The sequence below is a fragment of the Phaenicophaeus curvirostris genome, chromosome 6 (assembly GCF_032191515.1).
Source record: "Phaenicophaeus curvirostris isolate KB17595 chromosome 6, BPBGC_Pcur_1.0, whole genome shotgun sequence".
NCBI classification, from domain to species: Eukaryota; Metazoa; Chordata; class Aves; order Cuculiformes; family Cuculidae; genus Phaenicophaeus; species Phaenicophaeus curvirostris.
The window spans coordinates 30,062,017-30,070,296 of NC_091397.1; positions in this window are offsets into that span (position 1 = coordinate 30,062,017).

The window sequence follows — 8,280 nt, forward strand, 5'->3', positions numbered from 1 at the left end:
AGGTCAGTGCTTGCTAGCAACATGCAGCACTCGCAGTATTGTCCCACGGGCATCCCATACTCATGGGTTCCTCTGGCTATGAGCACACATTCTTCACCTGTCTAATACCCCAGCCCTGACCCAGGCCGTTATACTCACTGGCTCATCCAGCTTCAAGTTTTACATCAGAGGCACACCCCACACACACCTAGTCTGGGAAACACACAGACACTTTTAACCACCCCCTGCAACTTGTTCCAGTAGCTTTGGGGTACCTATACATCTGAGCTGACTTGTGGGAAATTGGAACTGTCCAGCTTGTCAAGGCCGATCTTACAAGAGGGCCAAACACTGCTGTGACTTTGTCAGAGGAACTGGTTGGACTTAACAACTTTATCTGGTAAGACGCATGGATGGGGTGGTGGTCTCTAATGCTCAAATCAGCTGAATGACTCCTGGGGTGAGGTGGAAACCACACAGCCTGGTGTTGCTTCATTTAAGAACAGAAAGACCCCCAAAACCATGTGCTGAGCTGCGTACCCCGAGGGTGTGATGTCAGGCATCTGATGACAGGAGCAGCCTCCCAAGGGCCACAAGATTCCAAAGAGTTCTCAAAAGAGTAAAATTGGCACCTAAACACCCCTTTGTTGGGAAGGAGGAATTAAACAGCCACCTTGCCTGATGTACAGGTTGACAGGCCTGGACCTCTCTTCTACCCCAGGAATGGAGGCCTTTTTGGTAAGAGTAGTGCCTCTATGTCATATTCCCTGGCAAAATTACTAACACAAATTATAAAAGCATTGTTAACTGTTTGGAATAAGCTAGTGCTAATACAGCAAGTGAATTTATCAATGGCAATTCTGAACTTGTTTTTATTTGTTGCTTTAAATGAATTGCCTGATGTGTCAGCATTCCAAGATTTTCGCAGTGAGAATGCTGTGAGGGTGCATTGCAAAATGGGGACACTCTGGCCTCTGACCAGTGTGCACAGTTCACTGTGCAGATCCCATCCACTATTGAAAAAAAAGTGAAAATCAATGAAAATGGGTGAAAGGTGTCCAAAACAAGTTAAAAATATTGAAAACAATTTAAAACACATGTAAAAAGGTAAAACCGAGTGAAAACAAGTTGAAATGACTTAAAATGAGTTAAAATGAGTGAAGAAAATTCAAAACTACTGAAAAACATGGAAAACAAGTGCAAAGAAATTGAAAGGCTGAAAAGTATTGAGAAGTCTAGTCCTATCCTTTTCACTGCAAACCACAAACTGTGATTCGGTGAGACTTTTGCTGCAGTGCGCTGTCTTGCACGGATACCATAGTCTGCCAAGTCTGGCTGTAACCATTGATGCAACCAGGGATTTCTCCTGAAGAAAGCATGCTAGCAGAAAAAGCTGCTGCATGTTATTTCCTTCTCCTTCTAAAGCTTTCTCTACAAACAGAAAAAAAATGAATAGAAGAATACTTTCATTTGAAATGGTCATCTGTGACTCGACTGTGCTCAGTAAAGCCCGTCTGCACAATCTGAAATGTCCAGGCATAGCTCCTGCAGCGAAGCTCCTAGCACTTAATGCTGCTGTTTGAGTTCCTTCTCCTGGTAGCGCTTTCACTGCAAATACTGAAGCACGAATAGCAGAATGCTTTGGTTAGGAACGGTCATCTGTGGCTCGACTAGCTGCAAATTTTGAGAGGTCCAGGAATAATCTCCTACAGTGAAGCTACTAGCACTGAATGCTGCTGCTGCTTCTTACTTCATAAGAAGGAATTATGTTCTTTCTCCTGATCGCCATTCTGCTTGCCCATCAAATCTGGGGATAAGCACTAGCTATCTTCAAGAATGGTCATGTATGGCTTGAGGACGCTAAAAAGTGCACTGCTTCTAAAGCAGAAAACGTCCAACAATTGCTCCTACAGGAAAGGTGCAAGGACGGAAATTTGCTGATAGGTAGAGCCTAGCTTTGCTATCCCTTTCACTCCAAACGACAAACCACTGCGGCAATGAAACAAGACGGACTCCAGATAGATGTAAAAGCAGAGACCTTTATTGTTGGAACTTACAGGTTTATATACCTTTGCTCATCTGTCCGCGCGCTTCCCATAGCATCGTGATTGGCCCAGGCCTATTGTCCAGGCCCTCGCAATCACCAGCAGCAAAATTTGGTTGGTTGACCTCCAAAACCCCACAGCTGCCCCTAAATGCTGTCTCCACCCTGATTTGCATCTCTGATGTTCACCTCTTTGTTCAGCTTCCCGCTCTTACAACCCAAGGTCAGTTCAAGGACCCCAAGTCAAAAGTATCCAACAGGTCTACCTTGCTATCACTGATTCCTACACCTCTTTCCAATGGTCAAGTCTGACTGGTAGATTTCTTACATGAAGGTCAGGGATGAGGCATTATATTCAGATTATACATTACAGTTGCTGGGTAATACAAGATAATAAGCAGCTTCAGAAGAAAGTGTGTTGATCTTCAGCTTTTCCCTAACTAACCCCATCAAAACTAGTGTTATATTTCTGGCATTATATTAAATATGAGGGCCATTGATCTATCCATACAGGTTGTTCTGTTTTCCATGTCAGGCATAGGATAGGCCGCCCATCAATGACCCTTATAAAGAATTTTGCTTTGTTGCAATTGTGAAATCTGCTTGACTTAAAATGTCTCGTCCCAGTAAATTCATTGGAATTGGTGTGATGTATAGTTTGAAAGTATAATGTTGGCCTTCTGCTGTTTTTACTTGAATTGGATCTGTACTTTGGTATGTATGTGACACGCTGCCAACTCCCATTAAGCCTTTTGAGGGAGATGATAGTGGCCACGTAAGGGGCCAGTTCCTTTGCGCTATCACTGTAACATCTGCTCCTGCGTCTACAAGACATTGGATTCTCCGGTGTTTGGGATCCTTTTGAAGATTTATCAAGGCTAGCTCCATTGTAGGCTTTTCTTTCCCTATGACATGTGTCCAAAATATGTCTGGTTCACCTGTGGATCCAAATTCCCCTGAGCCGCGTAATTCTGAACTGCTATTTGGGATTGTTGCCTTAAATAGTATCAATTGAGCAATTTTAGTTCCTGCTGGGATGGTAACAGGTGGCGAAGGAGTCCCAACCAGGGCCATAATGCAGCTGGTATAATCTTCATCTATGACTCCCAGCAAAACAAAAACTCCCTTTAAGGTAACACTAGATCGACCAAGGAGAAGTGCACTTAAGCCATTTCCAAGCGGTCCTTCAACATCCAAAGGGAGTCGTATCACCGCAGTGGTCCAAAGAACCTCATGGGTTAATGTGGCGACATCCAAACCGACACTCCCAGCTGTTGCGGCTCAGAGGGGGGCAGTTGCTGTGTTGCTGAGGTGTTGTTGGCATAGGCTGCCAGGGGAACGGCACTTGTGTCCCTGCGTCATTCCCAGTTTGCGCTGGGTTGAGAGTTTAAAGGCTGCCCTGGTGCAGTGGGTTTGGAGCAGCACTGGCTCGCCCAGTGCAAACCCTTTTTACTACGAGGGCACACCGATAGTGGCGGTCGGGAATTCACTTGTCGTGAGTTTTTAAGACATTGAGCAGCAAAATGCCCAGCATTACCACAACGGAAGCAACTTTGTGTTATTGCAGGCTTTAAAGCCACCGCAAAGGCGGTAGCCATCGTTTCCATCTGATGAGTAACTGAGCCGACTTTATTTGCAGCTTCTATGTACTGTACTAAAGTTGCTCCCGGTGGCAATGCCAGAAGGACACGCTTAGTGTCGGTATTGGCATTTTCTAAAGCCAATTTCTGGAGGAGTGCGTCTTTTTCTTCCTCATTTTCCACTTGCTTATCTAAAGCATCTCTTAATCGATTGATAAATGTCATATAAGGCTCAGTGGCACCTTGCACAATTTTTGTAAACGACTGGGTAGGCTTGCCTCCATCTGGAAGAGTTTGAAAAGCTCTCATGGCACAATCTCCTGATTGTCGTAATATTTCTGGGACTAAGCAAGCCTGTAATTGTGGATTGAGCAAGGGAGGCAAGCCTAACAATTGTGGAAGACCTGCCGCATAGCATGGGTTTGCAGACTGCTGGTTGAGATTTTGCAAGGTGGAGATTTTGCAAGGCTGCCTTCACAAAACACCCCCCACTTTTGTTGCCACAGTAGCTTTTAAGTGGGAGGCAGGATCATTGTAGCGAGCTTTTTACAGTCAAAAGGCCTAACAATACATTCTCGAAAAGGGATTAAGTATAGGGAGAGGTGAGTCCCCACGTGGTAACAGTTTTCCTCAGCTCCTTTATCACGTCCCAGTAAAAAGGAGCCCACCCATTGGGTGCATTCTGGAGTATGATAACTGGAAATGCAGAGGGAAGAGCATGGCCATCTGCTAATGCATCACGCTTTATCTTCTCCCAGTTACGGGAGTCGTCTGAGGGGTTAAAATCAGGGGGCAGAAGCATGGGCGACCCGCGGTCTGTTCAGTTAGATCAATTAAAGGTTGTTCTGTCCCTGATAGGTGTTAGAGTTGGAATCGCTTGGCAACTTGTCTTGGCTTTATACAGCAAACTGTTACATATTCCCAAAAACACCTATACATATTCATAACCTTTCCCGGCTTCTTATTATAATGAGTTTGAGAAGAGTCTTCTTCCTGTTTTGTGCCTGTACAGGGTTTTCTCAGGGATGGAGTCAGTTGTCTTAACTTCCTTTAGCTTCAATCTGCATCCGTGTTCTCCGGATCCTTGCCATCTTTATCAGTGTTGTTTTTGCTCTTATCACAGGTCCAGATGACTTGTCCTGCTTATCAGAAATCTTCTAGCGACAGACCCCCTTCCTACATAAAGGCTTATAGAAATATGTTGCTTTAGCTAAACGACTGTCATCCTGTGTATTCTTTAAGTGTGAGCAGTTTCTATTCCGCTATTCTTTAAGTGTCAGTTGCTTCGGCTAAATTATTACTATTCTGTTTACCCTTAAGTGTTAGTCCTTTCTTTGTGTTTATCTCGAGCGTCTAAACAATGGTTATCCTATTCATCAATGGTTAATTCACCTAGCCCCGTATCAAGAAGAAGCACGGTCTAGTGGCATAGATCGGCAGAACGATTAGAGAGGCTGAAACGAAGCCTAGGATACATCCATAGACACCTACCCACAGGATGGAAGGTGAGCTGCTGAGAACATGATGGGGAACATGATAACCCCAGAGGAGAAGGATGTAATATTTATTTAAATGCATTTTAAAGAAAGAAAACCAAATGCTAGAAATGAATGACATTAAAATGCATTTGGCATGGGCTTGGGATCAGGAGCTTTCTTTTGACATTTGCTCAGCATTCAAGCAATAAACCTGGGATAAGATTGGAGTTTGATTATGTAATCAAGTGACTCAGTCAGACAAAATGGCTAGTACGTTTCTTGGTCCCTGCTGGACTGGTTTTGAAGCGCTAAAGGCTCATATCCACTCTCGAGAGCATAGTGATTATATGGAACCAAGTACAGGACCATCAGCGACTGCTGACAACGCCTTTGATCCAGGTCTGACAGACCCCGAGAAGGAGCCTGATTTACTTCCACCCTGTCCCTCAGACAGATGGCACGAGTCAGGAAGGAAGTGCAGCAGCACGGGGACCTTGAACCTTTACAAGTTTCTGTAATGTATTCACGAGACACCAGTCCTCCCTGGAAACCAAATAGTTATCACAGAATCACAGAATCACAGAATAACCAGGTTGGAAGAGACCCACCGGATCACCGAGTCCAACCGTTCCTACCAAACACTAAACCATATCCCTCAGCACCTCGTCCACCCGTGCCTTAAACACCTCCAGGGAAGGTGACTCAACCACCTCCCTGGGCAGCCTGTTCCAGTGCCCAATGACCCTTTCTGTAAAGAATTTTTTCCTAACATCTAGCCTAAACCTCCCCTGGCGGAGCTTGAGGCCATTCCCTCTTGTCCTGTCCCCTGTCACTTGGGAGAAGAGGCCAGCACCCTCCTCTCTACAACGTCCTTTCAGGTAGTTGTAGAGAGCAATGAGGTCACCCCTCAGCCTCCTCTTCTCCAGGCTAAACAACCCCAGCTCTCTCAGCCGCTCCTCATAAGGCCTGTTCTCCAGCCCTTTCACCAGCTTTGTTGCTCTTCTCTGGACTCTCTCCAGAGCCTCAACATCCTTCTTGTGGTGAGGGGCCCAGAACTGAACACAGTATTCGAGGAGCAGTCTCACCAGTGCCGAGTACAGAGGGAGGATAACCTCCCTGGACCTGCTGGTCACGCCGTTTCTGATACAAGCCAAGATGCCATTGGCCTTCTTGGCCACCTGGGCACACTGCTGGCTCATATTCAGTCGGCTGTCAACCACCACCCCCAGGTCCCTCTCCTCCAGGCAGCTTTCTAGACAGACTTCTCCTAGTCTGTAGCACTGCATAGGGTTGTTGTGCCCCAAGTGCAGGACCCGGCATTTGGCCTTGTTAAACCTCATGCCATTGGACTCTGCCCAGCGGTCCAGCCTGTTCAGATCCCTTTGCAGAGCCTCCCGACCCTCCAGCAGATCGACACTTCCACCTAGCTTAGTGTCGTCCGCAAACTTGCTAAGGGTGCACTCGATGCCTTCATCCAGATCATTGATGAAGACATTGAACAGGGCTGGACCCAGCACTGAGCCCTGGGGAACCCCACTTGTCACTGGCCTCCAGCTGGATTTCACACCATTTACCACCACTCTCTGGGCCCGGCCATCCAACCAGTTTTCCACCCAGGAGAGTGTGCGCCTGTCCAGCCCAGAGGCTGACAGTTTCCGAAGCAGAACGCTGTGAGAAACTGTGTCAAAGGCTTTGCTGAAGTCCAGGAAGACTACATCCACAGCCTTTCCCTCATCCAGTAGCCGGGTCACTTTGTCATAGAAGGCGATCAGGTTAGTCTGGCAAGACCTGCCTTTTGTGAACCCGTGTTGACTGGGCCTGATCACCCGGTTCTCTTGCATGTGCTTCATGATAGCACTCAAGATCACCTGTTCCATGACTTTCCCTGGCACTGAGGTCAGACTGACAGGCCTGTAGTTTCCTGGGTCCTCCCTGCGGCCCTTTTTGTAGATGGGCACAACATCAGCCAGCCTCCAGTCCAGTGGGACTTCCCCAGTCTTCCAGGACTGTTGGAAGATGATGGAAAGGGGTTTGGCCAGCACATCCGCCAGCTCCTTCAGTACCCTAGGGTGAATCCCGTCCGGCCCCATAGACTTGTGACTGTCCAGTCGGGCTAGCAAGTCTCTGACCACCTCCTCTTGGATCATGGGAGCCTCATTATGCTCCTTTAGCTCCTGGGTTTGTACACAGACGGAACGACCCTCCTTACGACTAAAGACTGAGGCAAAGAAGGCATTAAGTACCTCAGCCTTTTCCTCATCCCCTGTTACTGTTGTCCCTTCTGTGTCCAATAGGGACTGTATGGTCTCCCTAGTCCGCCTTTTATTATTTATATATTTGTAGAAGGATTTTTTGTTATCTTTCACAGACTTGGCCAATCCAATTTCTAGCTGAGCCTTAGCCCTTCTGATTTTTTCCCTACACAATCTCACTTCCCTCCTGTAGTCCACCCAAGAGGCCTGTCCCTTCTTCCAGAGGCCATAAACATTTATTTTCTTCTTGATATCCCTCAAGATCTCTCTATTCAACCAAGCTGGCTTTCTCCCCTGCCGGCTTTTTTTCCGGACCACAGGGATGGCTTTCTCCTGAGCTGCTAGGACCACCCCTTTGAAGAGCTCCCAGCCCTCCTGGGCTCCCTTGCCCTTAAGTACTGTCTCCCATGAGACTTCACCAACCAGCCTGCTGAAGAGATCAAAGTCTGCCCTCTGGAAATTTAATGTTACCGTCTTGCTAACCACCCTCTTCACTTCACCTAGAACAGAAAATTTTATAATCTCATGGTCGCTTAGTCCTAGGCGTCCACCTACCGCCACATCCCCTACAAGGCCTTCTCTGTTCACCAACAGGAGGTCCAGGAGGGCACCTTCCCTGGTTGGTTCATTCACCAACTATGCAAGGAAGTTATCTCCCACGCACTCCAGGAACCTCCTAGACTGCTTCCTTTCTGCTGTGTTATGAAGTGATAAAGGAGATTTGAAAGCCTGCAAAAAGAGAAGGGACTAACTGCTCTGCCACCAAGCTGCCTGCGCCCATCCCGGGCCCCCTGGCTGAGAGGGTGCTGCTGCTGTCCGCCCAGGAGGCAGCGTGCCTGTCTGGAGTGCGGAATGTGCAGCCCTGGATAATCTGCAACATCCACAGTATAGCCCTTTCCAACATAAGGGCTGCAACAATCAAAGTTTTACTGCCTTTAAAGAATAGA